The following is an 18,633-nucleotide window of genomic DNA, read 5'->3' as shown; positions in this document are numbered from 1 at the left end:
CATACACCAGTCTTATAATAGCCCACCAGGATACAAGTTTATATGTAGGCACCTATAAAACAGGTAAATGTGTAAGATTTTCTTCAAAGAACATAAAGCAAAATTCTATTTTTAAACTCCTTTATTCCCTAAACATGGATTTTGTATCTCTCTCCATGTTTGACTTTCAGATCTTTTTCTTCAGGAAGCAAATAGTTAGCTCTAAATAGTTACTCTATAGGAGAGCTAGACATGCTGAAGCACTTCCATTGCTAATATTTTATTAAAGATTATTACACCTATATTTTTATACCTCATGAGAGGTACTGGCATGTAATTTTTCTTTCTTGTTTGTATTTGGTTTTGGTATCAGGATGATGTTAGTCTTATAGAATAAGTTAGGTAATGTTCCTTCTGTTTCTGTTATCTAGAAGAGATTATTAATATAATTTCTTCTTAGGGCTGGGGATGTGGCTCAAGTGGTAGCGCACTCGCCTGGCATGCGTGCAGCCCGGGTTCGATCCTCAGCACCACATACAAACAAAGATGTTGTGTCCGCCGATAACTATAAATAAATAAATATTTAAAAAATTCTCTCTCTCTTTCTCTCTCTCTCCCTCCCTCCCTCCCTCCTTCTCTCTCCCTCTCTCTCCCTGTCTCACTCTCTTTAAAAAAAAAAAAATATATATATATATATATATATAATTTCTTCTTTAAATATTTGATAAAATTAACTAGTGAATCCATCTGGGCCTGTCACTTTTTGTTTTAGAAGGTTATTGATTGATTGTTGGCTAAATTTCTTTACTAGATAGATGCCTATCAAATGACCTTTTTCTCCTTTTGTCAGCTTTGGTAGATTGTGTCTTTCAAAGAATTGGTCCATTTCATGTAAATCAGATTTAATGGTATAGAATCATTTGTTGTATTCCATTATTACCCCTCTAATGTCCATGGATCTGTAGTGTTGACCCTCATTTCATTTCTCTTTCCTTGGTTAGCTAGAGCTTTATCAATTTACTGATCTTTTCAAAGAACCAGCTTTTGTTGTGATTGATTTTTCTCCCTTGTTTTCCTCTTTTTATTTCTTCTCTTCTTATTTTGAATTTAATTTGCTCTTCCTTTTCTAGTTTTATAAGACAGAAGATTATGTAATTGATTTGGGAGAGGTGATGAAGTTTGAACCCAAGGCCTCACCCATGCTAGTCAAGTTCTGTTCCACGGAGCTACACTCCAGCTCTACATATTGATTTTAAATCTTTCTTCTAATACATGTATTTAGTACTATAAATTTCTTTCTGAGTTGGTTTTTGCTGTGTCCTACAAAATTTAATAGGTTTTATTACAATGATTTCTGACATTAACTACCCAGAAATAGGCCAGACTTCATAGGTTAACAGTTCTCCAAAGACTATTCTCAATTAAGACACCAGCTACAAATTTGGGAGTTCCTAGACCACCCACCAAACCTGCTACAAATCCACGCTTCCTTCTACCTGCCTAAGGTTTGATAATTCACTAGACTGACTTACAGAACTCAGAAACTAACACTATACTTGTGATTACAATTTTACTATAGTAAAAGGATAAAAATCAGGGTAAGCCAAAAGAAGAGGTACATAGAACAAGGTCTGGGAAGGTCCCAGACACAGTCTTCCAAAGTCTCCCTGTAGAGTCAGTACCTGTCAATCTTCTTGTACATTAATATATAACAACTTTTATTAACCAGGGAAGCTTATCCAAGCTGTCTAGTTTTTATTGGTCTTTATTACATAGTTGTGAATGATCAAAATCATTAGCCATGAGATTTAACTCTTCTATCTCCAGCTCTTCTTTCTTCCTCAAAGGGCTTCTCTCACCTAGCTCAAAGTCTAGCCCTCTAATCACATGATTTATTTTTCTGGTATGGTCAGCCACTATCTTGAGTCAGCTCTTTTTTTGTTGTTTTGTTTAGTATTTTTTTAGTTGTAGGTAGACACAATACCTTTATTTCATTTATTTATATGTGGTGCTGAGGACCGAACCCAGGGCCTCTCACCTACTAGGTGAGTACTCTACCACTGAGTCACAACCCTAGCCCTTGAGCATGATCTGATCATGTATATTGAAATTAAAAATCTTTTTCTTTTTTCTTAAACCACAGTGGAATATTTCAATCATGAGTCACCATCATGAGGCACATCAATAACATAAACTATCAGGACCCACCAAAGATACTCTTATTACTCAGGAAATGTCAAGAGTTGAGGTTCCCTCAGAACTGGGGACAAAGGCTAGGCATGGGGACCAGCCCAGCCATTCAGGAAGCTGCGGCATGAGGATCACAAGTTCAAAGCCAGCCTCAGCAATTTATTAAAGCCCTGTCTCAAAAAATAAAATGTGTTGGGGATGTGGCTCAGTGGTTAAGCACCCCTATGTTCAATCCCTACTACTTTAAAAAAAAGAACTGGGGACAAAGACCAGCCCAAAATTGTTATACAGCAGTTGTATTGTCTATTCTTAGTTGAAAATATTTTTTACTTTTTCCTGAGACTTCTTTGATATATGTGTTTAGAGCTCTGTTATTTAATCTCAAAATATTTTAGGTTTTTCTTTTACTTTTATTAAGTTGTGTTATATGGCCCAGATGTGGTCTATTTGGTAAATGTTCTATATGAATGTGAGAAAATATATATTTTTCTGCTGTTGCTAGGTGAATGAAGTATTCTATAAATGTCAATTAGGAAAAAAATGTCAACTAGATCCAGTTGATGGATCAGTTCAATATATTCTGATTTTTCACCTGTTGTATCTGTCAGTTATTGATAGAGGGATGGGAAGTCTCCAGCTATAATAGTGGAGTTGCCTGTTTCTAAAGATACTCATCAGTTTTTGCTTTACACATTTTGATGCTCTGTTAGGCACATACACATATTTGGGTCTTTTTGGAAAATTGACCCTTTGACCGTTATGTAATACTCTATTTAGCCTTGGTATTTGTCCTTGCTCTGAAATCTGTTTGTCTAAAATTAATATGGCGCCAGGTACAGTGGTGCATGCTTGTAATCCCAGCTACTCAAAAAGCTGAGACAGGAGGATTACAAATATGAGGCAATCATACTTAACAACCAGAGCAACTTAGCAACCCCCAGTCACAGATTTAAAGAATAAAAAGGGTGGCTCAGTGGTTTTAACGCAGTGGTAGAGTTCTCCTGGATTCAATAAAATTAATATATATGCTCCATCTTTATTTGGTTATTGTTAGCCTGGGGTATATCTTTCTCCATTCATGCACTCTTTTGCTTTGTTTTTATTTTTGTTTTTTGTGGTGCTAAGGATCGAACTCAGAGGCTACCACATGCTAGGCAAGCACTATTACTGAACTAACCCCATCCCCCATTCTTTTACTTTTAATTTGTGTCTTTTTTTTTTTTTCAGTACTGGGGGTTGGGCCCACGGGTACTTAACCACTGAACTACATCCCCAGTTCTTTTTTGAGATAGGGTCTCACTAAGCTGGCCTTGTCCTTAAGATCTTTCTGCCTTTGCCTCCCGAGTTGCTGGGATTATAAGTGTGCATCCCCCAGCTCCTGTGCCTTTATGTTTAAAGTAGATTTCTTTTGAATATCATACAGTTGGGTCTTTTTTTTTTTTCTTATAGTCTCTTAGTTGGTATGTTAAGATTCTTTATATAAAAGTGATGATTGGTATACTTAATAGCTTTCATTTTTTTAACATTTATTTTTTAGTTATAGGTGGACACAGTATCTTTATTTTACTTTATGTGGTGCTGAGGATTGAACCTAGTGCCTCACACATGCTAGGTGAGCACTCTACCTCTGAGCCACAACCCCAGCCCCTAGCTTTTGTTTTTTGTAATTGTTTTCTATTCATTGCCCTCATTCATCGTTTCATTTTTGTTCTTTTTCTGCTTCATCTGGTTTTAAATGAGTATTTTATATGATTTCACGTTTTCTCAACATTTCAATTATACTATTTCTTGATATTTTTTTTAAATTGGTCATCTCAGACTTTGCAATATACACGTATAACTAAGTCTACTTTCAAAGAACACTCTACAACTTCCTGAATAGTGCAGGTGCCTTTTAACAAAGTACCTAGTTCCTGTTATATAATAGAGTTCTTCCTTCCTATCCCTTAAACATTGCTGTTATAATTTCATTTACTCATAAGCTATAATTATTTATTTTTGCTATCTTTATTTTGAATCAGCAGTTATCCTTTGGATCAGTTAAGAATATGAAAAATGGGTTGGGAATATACCTCAATGGTAGAACACTTACCTAGTATGCACAAGGCCATGAATTGATTCCCAGCACTGCAAATAAAGAAAAAAATTGAAAAATAAAAGATCTGATTGATTTTATTTGACCTTCATTTATTCTTTCTTGAACACTCTTCCTTATGTAGACCTGAGTTTCTGACCTAGGTTATTTTGTTTCTCTCTGAAAAACTTAAAGACAGGTGTACTGACAGCAAATTCCTTGTTTGTCTGTTTATTTTATATTTTAAAGAAGGTCTTTGTTTTTATACTTTTGAACAATAATTTCAGTGATACTGAATTCTACATTGGTGGGGTTTTTTCTTTCTTTTTATTCATTTATTAGTTCTAATCAGTTATACCTGACAGTAGAAAGTTCTTCAATTCATTGTACACAAATGGAGCAGAAATTTTCACTTTTCTGGTTGTGCATGAACTCAACCTATACCCTAAAGATTTAAAAAGTGACGCAACCACTTCAGTGTGTTGTGTATATGTACCATCATTCCATTTGAAAAATAGATACCTTCTTTATCTATTCATCTGTTGAAGGGCATCGAGGTTGCTTCCATAGTTTAACAACTATTCACAATTGCTAAACTGTGGAAGCAACCTCGATTCTGTCCCTCCTTCCTTCCCTTCCTTCCTCACACTAGATAGCATTAATCCCTTTATGAGCGTTGATCCCTCAGAGACTAAACACTTCTTAAAGGTCCCACTACCTCTCAACACCATAACACTGGGAACCAAGGCTCAACATGTGTATTGGTGGGGTCAAACTATATTCAGACCATAACAGACAGATATTACAACTACCAAAAAATTGACTTAAAAATAAAGAAGTTAAGCACCAATTCTCTCCTTTATAAAGTTGATCACAAGTGCTTATACTTGATTGTGGTTGATTTAATTTTTTCCTTTATATGTAGATGATTTTATGTTGTTAAATATTTTATGCAAGAAGAAGCTAGGTAGTCGTTGAAAAAAAAATGTGGACCTATTAAAGAGATTATCTAGGCTGGGTACAATGGTGCACACCTATAATCCCAGTGGCTCAGGAGGCTGAAGAAGGAGGATTGTAAATTCAAAGCCAGCCTCAGCAACTTGGCAAGGCCCTCAGCAACTTAGCAAAACCCTGTCTCAAAATATTAAAAAAGTCTGGGGTGTGGCTCAGTGGTTAATTGCCCCTGGGTTCAATCCCTGGTACCAAATAAAAAGAGAAGTTTATCTAGTAAAACTTGTCAAGTCATATTGTGGCAGAAGTCAAAATGATACTCTTTACTAGTACTTTAAATTTTAAGTGACACCAGTGGTTAAGTTATTTCAGACTATTTGTATATATTATTATAAGTTAGTGATTAAATTTGTTAAAGTGTCTGTTCCTTGAAATTCTATTGATGTGAACAAATTAATTACAGTCCTGTTCTAAATGACTCTGTTCTGTGTTAAAGGTGTGTGTGGGATTAGAGGAGGCTACAACTCCCACATTCTCAAAGGGGTATTATGATTCTCAGATAACAATCATAATTCTCTCTTACATATTTCTTCCTATTAACATCATTGCATCCTTTCAAGGTCTTCCAGCCTCAAGTAATAGAAATTAGTTTGAGATTACCCAGGAAGGAAAAGGAGAATGAATGGAATTCAGTACACCTAGTAAAACTAATTCTTCTACCCAAATCAAACATAATAAACTTAATATTAACCTTCATCATGTTCCAAATGCTTTGCTTTTTACCTTTTCTAAATTCTATGAGAATTTGAAAATCTAACTCAAATTCTATTTTATTCCTGAAAAATCTTAAGTTTTTCTGAGATAGGGCCTGTGTCTTATTTATTTTTGTATCCCCATTGCCTTAAACAATGTACATACTTAGTAAATAATAGTATAGTTGGTGAATAGAAAGGCTTTGCTAATAAACATCATTGTTGATCATCTCCTCTTAATTATATATATATATATGCATATATGAGTATATATTAGGGGTACCAGGGATTGAACTCAGGGATACTCGACCACTGAGCCAAATCCACAGCCCATTTTTGTATTTTATTTAGAGACAAAGTCACACTGAGTTGCTTAGCACCTCCCTTTTGCTGAGGCTGGCTTTGAACTCTCAATCCTCCTGTCTCAGCCTCCCTAGCCACTGGGATTATAGGCATGTGCCGGCTTCCTCTGATTATATTTTATAATAGAAATTATAATTTGTTTTACTTATGAACTAATTTTCCCCAAAATATTATAAGTTTAAAGGTAAAATCCAAGTTCTTGAGAAGTTCTAGTAAGATGAAATAACAAGCCCTCACTAACACACAAATTTAAAAAAAAGAATTTTCTGTGTTATATACTAGGGATACATAAGTTCAAATTCCCTATACAGGGCTCTCCTCAGTTATATACATACAAAATATATATGGGTATAGCCAGAGTCTATAGTATCATGGTCACTCAGTAATTACTAGTGACTGAAAAGATCATGTGTAACTTTTTTTTTTTTTAATAAAATACACTAGTCTTAAGTATAGGGTTTAAGTTTGGCAAATGTACACACCTGGTAACAAACATACCTGACAAGATAAGGAGCATTACCATCACCCTAGAAAATTCCTATCTGTCCCTTTCTGGTCTGCCTCCTCTAATCATGAATTTCTAATCCCATCTATTAGTCATACCTGGTTTTTTATTTGGTTTAGTTTTTGGTTTTTTGTTTTGGCACTAGGGATTTAACCCAGGGGCACTTTACCACTGAGCTACATACCCAGCCCTTTTTATTTTGAGACAGGGTTTCACTGTGTTGCTTAGGGCCTTGCTAACTAAGTTGCTGATGCTTGCCTGGAATTTGTGATCTTCCTGCCTCAACTTCCTGACTCATTGGGATTACAGGCCTGCGCCACCATGATTAACTTTATTATTGCTGGTTGTATCACCACTGTAATATTTGCATATAAATTAAGTTGAAAACAAGTTATAAAGATATAATGAAATATGTGTCAAATATCTTCATACTGATTCTGTAAATCAAGGTTGATTTTAATAAATAGTAATTTTTACTAGCATATAATAAGGACAGTTTGATATTTTTTTGCCTTTGTGTATTTTTTAGACACATGGACTAAAATGAAATGTTTGATTTTCCTTTATATTGTGTGTTTTAATAGAGATCAGTTAGTTGTCTTCAGTATGAACTTGGGATGAGGGCAATAAGAAATCCTATTGTTTCCAGCCTCCTCAAAGATGAACTGGCAGTGTGTCAGGAAAATTCCCAGTATGGAGCAGTTTTATTACAATTCAGTACAATTGGTTCTTGCATAACCTTTAGAAAATCATACATAAAACATTCTCATCTATATAAATAAAAATCACCCACACACTTTATTAATAGCTTTGTTCACTTTTTTCCCTGGGAATTATGCTGCATGTTCCTACTGTGCCCCTTTTTTAGTCTTTTTTAAAAGACAACTTTCTATAAGCTTTCTTAAAAGCAAAATGGTTACAGTAATATAAGTGTGAGGTAATTCTCAATAATTCCCACAAGACCTAGATCTCCCTCTTAATAATGTACTATAAATAGTGTTTCTAAGTGTCATAGTCAGTTTAACCTTAGGAAAGAAAAAAGGACAGAAGATTATGCTTTCATGGAAATGATAGTCATGTTTTCTTTTATTTGTGATAATATATGATGATTTACTTATTTGTATTCATTCTGGGGATTGAACCCACAGTCTCGTGCATGCTAAGCAGATGCTCTGCCACTGAGCTGTATACTCCCAACCAACCACTGGGTGTTTGGGGGGTTTTGTTGGTAGTGGTGGTTTGGCTTGCTTGTTTGTTTCTAGTGTTACTAGGGGTCGAACACAAGGCTTCAGAATTGTCAGTCAAAAGCTCTACCACTAAGCTGCATCCCCAGTGCAGGGGGGTTATTGATCTTATTTATTTATTTACTTATACATTCTTGGAGATTAAATCCTAGGTTACTCTACCACCCAACTTTATCCTCAGCTCTCTTTATTTTTTTTATTTTGAGGCAGTGTCTCTCCAGCAGTGTCTCCAGGTTGCTCAGGATGGCCTTGAACTTGTGATCTTCCTACCTGGGCCTCCTGAGTAGCTAAAGTTATGGGGCATGCAGCACCACCAGCCAAGGAGTGTTATTTTAAAATACACATTTTCAAGTTTATGCTGCTGTTCAACTAAGGCCGCAGTAAATACATGGTAAAAGGGGTTACAGAACATACTAAGTAGAAGTCTTACTAGCCTGATTTGCTTAATTGGAGATATATTTTGGGGCTATCATTTTCTGGAATACAAACTTTTTGGAAAATTTTCTATATATTATTCCAAAGGTAATAATGTAATAATAAACCTGTAGATCCAACTACCAATTTACAGAAAATTAAGGAGCTAGAAGAACATGTTCAACAGTATCACCCTCCATAATGTGGGATATTTAACAGGACAGATTACCTGGTTTCTTCAACAAATGAATAGCAGGGTGAAGGGAAGGAGCGGGTAAATTTTTTAAGATTAGAAAACTAGATACAATTGGAGAAATTTAAATATAAACTGGATATTAGATGGTTTTTTAAATTATCAATATTGATAGGTATAATAAAAATAATGCAATGTTAAGAAATTGTCCTTACTGATTCATACCAAAGTGATATCTGAGATTTTGCTTAAAATACTTTTCCAGAAAAGAAATTTGGATGTAATAGATGAAACAAGAATGGTAAAATAGTAAATGCTTGAAGCTATGTTACATAGGTTTGAAACATTCTGTACCATAAAATTAAATTTAAAAGACATAGTTGGGCTAGGGATATAGTTTAGAAAAAGATTGCTTGCCTAGCACACAAAATCCCTGGGATCAATCCCCAACACCACTGAACACACACATATATTGGAAAGGGAAAAATATAGATCACCACAGTAAAAGTGAGCAAAACTGTATTCACTTTCAGAATAGCAGTTTAGTTTAGCAAACAACATCCCTATAAATTAACATGTAAAATTTGGGGGAAGGATAAAAAGGCATTTATAATGAAGCCTTACTCAACCTACAATTCGTCCTATTTTCTCTTATACCATTAAATTTTTAGACAATACTTCATTTAAAAAGAATAATGAACTCAGAATGGAAGATACATCTGACAGTGGGAATAGTAGATGGACCTAACTCTGGCAGCGGAACACAACAAGGGTCTGTCTTGTCTTCCACCTTAGTCTCCACCTTGTACCATTTGTGGCATTCACCTGGGACTGCTGTCTTCTAATTGTGGAGGAGTCAGATTTGTGGCCTTTCCTCATAGCCAGACCTTTGGCTTTGTATATTTATCTGGGATAAAATACCTATTTTACTACAGAACATTTTTGACCTTCTATTGCTCATTGCTTTTGTTCAGTTTTATATATTTTTTAAAATATTTATTTTTTAGCTTTAGGTGGACACAATATCTTTATTTTATTTTTATGTGGTGCTTAGGATCGAACCCGGGGAATTGAGCCAAGGGCCTCAAACATACTCTAACACTGAGCTACATCCCCATATACACCCCACCTCCTCAGACAAGGTCTCGCTAAATTGCCCACACAGCTCTCAAACTTGTGATCTTCTTGCCTTGACCTCTCAAATAGCTGGGATTACTGGTATGTACTAGTGAGCCTGGCTAAAATAAATGTCCTTAATGAGTAGATTCAGCCTCTTACAAACATACTTTGTGCAGCTTAATTTACCTTCTGAGAATTTTTTCTTTCCTGAGTTACTGATTGCATGGTATTTTTCCTGGGAGAACATAGTCCACGTCTAATTAGTATATAGAACTGAACACCATAGCACTGGTACTTTGACACTTTACAGTATTGCCATATTACAATAAGAAAAGTTTGCAGAATAAATTAATATTGAGATTAATTCCTTCAATGGACTTGCTTCCTAAATCAGAAATTGTTTTTTATGCTATAGAGGCCTAACCCAGTGTGGCTGAATGATGTAGAAAGCCCTTGCAAGTCTACGTTTTATTGAAATCTCTAGAATTATTCTGCCATAGTAAATTTAAGAGTTAACTAAATATTCCTGAGACCCAACTCCATTTGTAATTTAAATTAAGATATCATACATTAAAAATGTAGTTATTTTTTGTATTTGAACATTTGCATAATCTATTTTATTAGCATATCTGTATTATCAATGAATTTTGAGTTCTCAGCCTAGTGTCATTTCTGTCAATATAACTCTACATAGCCACTGCCATAGTGACATGAAAGTATAAAGATGTCTTGCTAAATATATCTTAATTAAACTTGACTTGTCACATCTTCTAAACACAGAGACTTAAACCTAGAACTTTTGATGCTAGGAGATTTAAGTACAAAAATAAGCCAGGCATGGTGGCGCACTCCTGTAGTTCCAGTGACTCCGGAGGCTGAAGCAGGTAGATCACAAGGTTGAGAACAGCCTCAGCAACCTAATGAGACCCCTAAGCAACTCAGCAAGATCTTGCCTCAAAATAAAAAGTAAAATGTGCTAGGAATGTGTCTCAGTGGTTAATAACCACTGGGTTCAATCCCCAATACTGGGCTGGGGTTGTGGCTCAGTGGAAGAGTGCTTGCCTAGCACACATGAGGTACTGGGTTTGATCCCCAGCACTACACATACACACACACACACACACACACACAAAACCAACTAAATAAATCCCCAGTACCCAAAAAATAAAGGTGAATAAGACTAGATTTGAAAAATGTTACTACTAAGAACAATTTTTAAGAATTATAGACTGTTATAAAATAATCATAAAGATTATATAGCTACTGGTAAAAATGAATTGTTACTATTAATTGAGTACTGTTTGTCAGGCACTTCACTAAACACTATTTACAAAGTAGTAATGTATGCTGTTTTTGTACTGCACAAAGTTCGGTTGGGGTTTTAAGAAATATAAATGCCATAAGAGTAATAGTTGTGTAATCTGTATAATCTGTCGCATTGATAAAAGAGAACATTTTCTTGAAGTAGTTGGAAGTACTGTAAAAAATGCATGCTTTCTAAAACATTAAAATTATCCATCTTGTGATGAAAACTAATGAAATTAGTGGTAACCTCTCATCCTAATGGCCAAGCTCTTTGGCCCTTTACTAGAGTGGTTTTTATCTTAATTCTTAGCATATTTGCTTTCTGAATTTATATGACATATAATAAAGTTAACAGGGAATTGTATTTTTGACAGTTCAGAGGACACATTTTCTACTTTCTAAAAGTATGTTCCTACATGTGAAATTTGAGAATCCCACCAATTCAATTGTTTTGGGTTCGGGGTTTGGGGTTTTTGGTTTTTGCTGTGCTGTGGCTCAAACCCCCGTCTTTGCAGATACACTAGGTAAGCATCTACCACTGAAGTACATGGAGCTGTTATTCATTCATGTGAAGCCATTAATTGTATGAGCACTTTTATGCCATTTACAGACAACTAGTAACTAATACTTAAATTTTGAATTTTTTAAATTTTTAGTTGTAGATGGACACAATACCCTTATTTTATTTACTTTTTTTGGTGGGGGGAGGGAGGTACCAGGAATTGAACCCAGGGGCACTTAACCACTGGCTGAGGCTGGCTTTGTACTTGTGGTCCTCCTGTCTCAGCCTCCTGAGCCACTGGGATTACATGCCCCAGCGTATTTACTTATTTTTATGTGGTACTGAGGATCAAACCCAGTGTCTCACATGTAGTAGGTAAGCACTCTACCACTGAGCTAAAACCCCAGCCCCTGAAATTTGATTTTTATTTAAAATTTTATTGTCAATATATGCAACCATTTTGTAATTTTAAAGGGTCATTAAAGTAATCCATAGGAATTAAATATGAACTCTCCCCATATGTCAATGATAGGCAGTTTCCTCCCTATTCTCTCCTTCACAGCTAGAGTAGCCATTCAGTTTTTCTTGATAACATGACTAGAATGGTAAAGCCTAGAGAGCAGTACCCTTTTCCACCCAGTTTTACCAAAGCTGCTATTGACAAATGAACAGATTTGGATTGATTGCCTTTTGTTTTTTTTGTTTGTTTGTTTTAAGTTCTTTTTTTCTTCTTTTTAAAGAGAGAGAGAAAGAGAGGATTTTTTAATATTTATTTTTTAGTTTTCGGCGGACACAACATCTTTGTATGTGGTGTTGAGGATCAACGCGGGCCTCATGCATGCCAGGCGAGCGCTTGAGCCACATCCCCAGCCCCTTGATTGCCTTTTGTTTTCCATGGTAACAGATAGTTACCATATTAATGATAAATAAGTGGTAAAAGACCAATAAAGAAGAGAAAAGGGAAAAAAATAGACAAAATTTTTAATCAACAAACTAGAGAATCTGTTTCTGAATGTTTCTCTGTCTCCTACCATTTGTTATGAAGTCCTTGTCTTCAGTAACTGTCTCAGTCTTCCTTGTATTACAGACATGTGGCCCAGGGTAGTTCATTTAAGCTAATGTACAGAAATTTGGGTGTAGTTACCATGAAATGTTGTCAGTTTCTTAGCTACAGGGAAAATAAAATGGAACAGGAATATAGAAAAGAAGGAGCTGGGGTTGTGGCTCAGTGGTAGAGGGCTTGCCTAGCACGTGTGAGGCACTGGGTTCGATCCTCAGCACCACATAAAAATAAATGAGTAAAATAAAGGCATTGTATCCATCTACAACTAAAAATATTTAAAAGAAAAAGAAAATTAAGAGTGAAGAATCTCTTCTGCTTTACATAGCCTTATTTTAAGGGAATAGGACAGACCTTTCAACTTTTTTTTATAATGTATATTCTGTTAGTCCGTATCACAGGACCAAAAAGAAACTCACTTTTCAGTTTGGGATTTTGCAAACAGTAGCTTATGAAAAATATAAAATATGCACACCTATACCTATCCTAAAATTGCTTTTATCAACCCAAATCTAATAACTAGAAATTTCAAAATCTGGGCATATTTTATAAGCGAGATTAAAGAGCCTAGTCGTTACTCAGTAGACATGGAGGCAAGACTGTTGATAATATCAACCCCACAGCATTGTATTCAATATTGGTGTTTGATAAGCAGGGGTAAGGAATTTTCTTTTGGAAAGTAGGATAATAAATTGTGTATGTACCTGTAAAAATATCTCTTTTAAGTGAATTCTTACTGAGAGAGTAACTATTAAAAGTTTAATTGTAGTTTGTCATTTTGTTTTGATCTTATACTAAAAACTTCCAACCAAACAATATGTAAATATATCTTTTTCAATATGACAAAGTTGCATAAGAGAATCCCCTTGCACGTAAAGAAAAATGCAATTATTTTCTATTCTGAATCTCCAGACTGCTGTTTTAGAAAATCATATCTGATTATTTGCTCAGCAGAAGATTATTGAGTTGATTTAGCTGTGATTTTACTTAACAAAGCTTCAACTGCATTCCTACTGTGGAGTCCGAAAAAGGTAGAGAGATATAAATGATACATTCAAACTGTGATTTTTGTGAACAGGGCCATCGATGCACCCCTCGGAGCTAATAGCGGAGATGAGAAACAGTGGGTTTGCACTGAAACGAAATGTACTGGGGAGAAACTTGACCGCAAATGATCCATCACAGGTAATGATCTTTTTATCAGTAAGCTGAAAATGTCTATAAATCTAAATGTGATTGCTTGTGAATTGCTACTTAATGTTTCCAATGTGCATATATCCATAGGAAAGTCACATAGAGCAAAGAAAATTCCTAAAATGTATTTTGATTTTGCCTCTTTATTATTTTAACCTAAATGAGAAATTGTTTATAAACATATATTTTAATAAATGAAACGGCTCCTCTGTGTTTATATGGATAAAATAACCGAATGAGTGTTAAGATTGTTTTTCCCTTCCTGCCAACTCACCCCTGACATGACATTAAATTGAACTAATGGTAAGAAATATATAGGCAAACTCCTAAAAATTACAGAAAATATTTTAAACTTTTTTAATTTATTAAAGTTAGAAAATAGTTGAGTTTGAAGGGTTGTATTAGTATGTATTCGATAACATACAACTAATATTATAAAGGCTAAAATTATGGATATCTGTGGATATTTTGACCTTCCTATAAGATTCATGATCTTTTTTTTTTTTTTTACAGTGTTGGTAATTAGCTACATGCTAAACAAGTGCCCTACCAGTGAGCTGCACTCCCAGCCTCTCATGATCTTCTTGTTTTTTAAATTTCATTAAATTATTTTAAAGATAAAATATTTAAATAGGAAAATGCTGAAATTCAAGAAATCTAAAGATTGTTTCTGTGTTCATTTTTTCTTTTCTTCCTGATAAAGTTTTCTAATGTTAGCAAGGCAGTTGTACTAACATCTTATGATCCACTGTAACAGGTAGACTACAAAGAAATTTTTAAAATTCCATTTGCAGCCAGGTACAGTAAGATATATCTGTAATCTCAACGGCTCACAAGGCTGAGACAGGAGGATCACGAGTTCAAAGCCAGCCTCAGCAAAGGCAAGGCACTTACAACTCAGTGAGACCCTGTTTCTAAATAAAATACAAAAAATAGGGCTGGGGTTGTGGCTCAGTGGTTGAGCATCCCTAAGTTCAATCCCTGGTACCAAAAAGAAGAAAAAGAAAAAATTCCATTTGCAGTTCCTAGTCCAAAATACCATATTCATCTATAGTATGTCCCTATTAAAAAAAATCTTGTTTATGTTTTCTTTCCTGATAACTACTTGTCTGAAAATTTAGCAATTTGATGTCTTTGTTGACTCAGGAGTATGTTGCAAGTGAGGGTGAAGAGGATCCAGAAGTGGAATTCTTAAAGTCACTCACAACCAAACAAAAAGAAAAACTTCTCAGGTAATTGGAAAAGTATATATTTAATAGATTTTATGTGTGCATGTTTGTGGTGCTGGAGATCTGAAGCAGGGCCTCATGCACTACAAGGCAAGTGTGCTACCACTAAGCTACACCCCCAGCCACACTAAGAGCTCTTGAAGCTATTTAATATGCATCGTGTTGATTTATTCTTCAGCCAAAGTAATACAATTCTGTTGTCTTTTTTTTTTCAATAATATAAGATTGTGTACTTGGATAATACCACAAACTATTGCACTTTTCAGTATATTTAATTTGAAAATTGACTTATTTGTAGGTTTTACTTTTCAGAATAGATTTGTGTGTATCTTTGCACAGTTTTTCTTAGAAACTATTTTTGGTGCTGGGAGTGGTGGCACACGCCTGTAATCCCAGCAGCTCAGGAGACTGAGGCAAGATGATCCCGAGTTCAAAGCTAGCCTCAGCAAAAGGGAGGCTTGCTAAGCAACCCAGTAAGACCCTGTCACTAAATAAAATACAAAATAGGGCTGGGGGTGTGGCTGACTGGTTGAGTGCCCCTGAGTTCAATTCCGGGTACCAAAAAAAGGAAGAAAGAAAATGTTTTTGCCCATGTGTCTTTGTTTTCTTTCTACATCTTGTAAATTTTTGAGAAATGCTGAAAGAATGTTTAAGGTACATGTAAACTTTATATTAGACTACCTTTGGATTAATAAATCTAAGAAATATCTGCTGAGTCCAATAGAGGGAGCTCATGATGTTCTCAGGAAGTAGAGTTTTAAGAATGGCTGAGAAAAGCCAGTGAAGACACTTACCTCAGAGAAACTCAAACATACCATATAAACAAGAAGTTACTCTTCTGAGACTGCATATTCGTCTTTAGAAATTCTCAATGCCCTGATGGAATTGCTCTAATTATTTATAAAACTGAACAGTTGTTGAAAAGTAGTATGTGATTGTTTTGTTACATAAACCTAGAAAGGTCATCAATTTTTATTTATTTTTGTGGTACTGGTGATGGAACTCAGGAGTGGTTTACCACTGAATTACATCCCCAGTCCTTTTTGTTTATTATTTGGAGACAGGGTTTTGAGCCTCACTAAGTTGCTAGGGCTGGTCTTGAACTTGCCATCCTCCTGCCTCAGCTTCCCAAGTAGCTAAGATTACAGGCATGCACCACCTTGCACAGCTAAGGGTATCTTATTTTTTTTTTTTAGTTGTCAATGGACCTTTATGTTATTTTATTTATATGTGGTGCTGAGAATAAAACCCAGTGCCTCAGACATGCTAGGCACGCTTTCTACCACTGAGCCACAACCCCAGCCCTAAGGGTATCAATTTTTAAAGTGTATTTTTATTTGGAATTTTTGGAGAATATATTCTTGAATATTGATAATGTAATATTAATATTCTTGAATACTGATAATGTAATATTAATATTTTCATACTTTAATACACAGAAAGTTTCAACAGGTTCAACTAATGTGTACACCATTCACAGGCTTTCAGATATATATAGATATTTCTCTCTTTTTTTTTTAATTGTAGATAGACACAATACTTTTATGTATTTATTTTTATGTGGTGCTGAGGATCAAACCCAGTACCTCATACATGCGAGGCCAGCACTTTGCCACTGAGCCACAGTCCCATCCCTCACAGGCTTTCTTTAGATCAGAATTACTATACCTTTAGAGTACTAAATAATTTCAAATTCTAACCCAGTAAGAATTTAATAGTCATTTCCATTGATGAAGTACAATCAGAGAATTGACTTAATACATTTATTTACTTAAATATAATGTAAACATGCCTTGAACAATTTAAAAGAAAAAAAATGATTTGCCGTTGAATAAAATAAGTTGTTTATATATGGATACCATTTTTTAGTAGCTTCTAAGAAAGCATATTATCCATTAACAATTTTATAGTTGGTGAAATGGCTACTTTTTAGTTTGCTACTATTTTTTCCCCAATTACAGGAAATTGGACAGACTTGAAAAGAAAAAAAAAGAAAAAAGATAGAAAAAAGAAAAAGTTACAGAAGAACAGAAGTAAACACAAAAAACATAAAAGCAAATCCTCCTCCTCTTCCTCTTCCTCCTGCTCCTCCTCTTCCTCCAGTACAGCTTCAGAAAGCAGTAGTGAGAGTGACAAAGAAAAGAAGAAAAGAAAGAAACACAAATGTTCAGGAAATAACAGTGATTCTGAAGAAGACAAGTCTAAGAAGAGAAAACTTCATGAAAAACTTTCTAATAGTCATAGTAACAAGGAAAAAGTCAAGGAAAAGTCTAGGTCTTTAAAAAAAGAGAGTTCCGGAGAGAATAGCAAACAGAGCTATCCTGATAGCCACAGGTCCAAAAGCCACCACCACAGCCCAGAGAAGAGAGGATCAGAAAAAAAAAGAGGGGAGCAGCAGAAGCTGTAGCAGGGATGAGAGGAGTAGGAGAAGCCGAAGCCGAAGTCCTGGTAGTTATAAGCAAAGGGAGATAAGGAAGCAGCCACAGCAGAGTCCCAGTGAAGAGCGCAGCAGAGGAAATGACAGCAGGAGCCATGGCACCAGTGTATACAGAGGAGAAAGAATGCACAGGGAGCATCCCGGAGATAAGCACACCAAAGGGACCCACAGAGAAAGAAGCAGAAGTCGGGAGAGAATAAAGAGACCGCATGTAACAGTTACCTAGTAATAAAAGCATCTCCACTTTCTTACTAAACACTTTTAGTAAGGGCTAAATTATGTACTATTATCTTTGTAATAAATAAAGCTCTATTTTAATTTTCCATCTCTGTAAACTGTCATTTCAAATATAAAACCATAAGAATGAATTTTGCAAATATTTGTAAGTAATGTATTTTGAGAATGTAGAAGTATTTTCTGTTGTTAACTGTTTCTTGTGCCCCTGTACCAGATAAAGCTCCATATAATTCTGACATTTTCTTTGTTCTGAAACAAATTAAAAGAGTGACAGTACATTGAATGGTTATAATTTGATTTTCTTTTTGGTCAATTCAAATTTGTTATTACTTTTAAGATTTGAATTTGCTTGAAGCAAAGTGTAATCATTGAAATTCACTAGTGTGAATTAAACAAGGGATATTTATCAATATTTCTTTAAGGCTTTTAAACTCCTTTCAGGTGTTTTGTTCTACAGAGTAAGCTAATTACATTTGGATGATCCATTAGCTTTCTGTGCTCCCATAGAAATAACATAGAATTTTACCTCAAACTTAGAACAACATAATAAAAATCAAGGCAGAGGCAGGACTGTGTTCCTTCTGGGGGCTCCAGGGGAAAAAAATTCTGTTTGCTCACCTTTGCAGCTTTTTACTGGCTCCCTTCCTCCATTTTTCAAAACTAACAAAGGGGAGTCAAGTAGCAGACACTTCCATATTCGGCATTCTACTTTTTTAGGACCCTTGAAATTACATTGGGCCCACCTGCAGAATCCAGGATAATCTCCTATTTTAAAATCAATGGATTAGCAATCCTAATCCTCCTTTTCCATGAAACATAATATGTACAGGTTCTGGGGTTAAGACATGTATATCTGTGAAGGACCATCCTACCTACCATAGATGG

General features: G+C 35.1%; 1 pseudogene; it reads left to right on the top strand.

The window, feature by feature from the left end:
- LOC144251806 (corepressor interacting with RBPJ 1-like) overlaps positions 1–17,958 on the top strand; it is a 36,064-nt pseudogene extending 18,106 nt beyond the window's left edge.
- The last annotated feature ends 675 nt before the right edge of the window (positions 17,959–18,633 follow it).

Source organism: Urocitellus parryii, unplaced genomic scaffold (genome assembly GCF_045843805.1).
Source record: "Urocitellus parryii isolate mUroPar1 unplaced genomic scaffold, mUroPar1.hap1 Scaffold_228, whole genome shotgun sequence".
Lineage (NCBI taxonomy): Eukaryota > Metazoa > Chordata > Mammalia > Rodentia > Sciuridae > Urocitellus > Urocitellus parryii.
The sequence above is the reverse complement of the archived record's forward strand: the minus strand, read 5'-3'. Positions and strand labels throughout refer to the sequence as shown.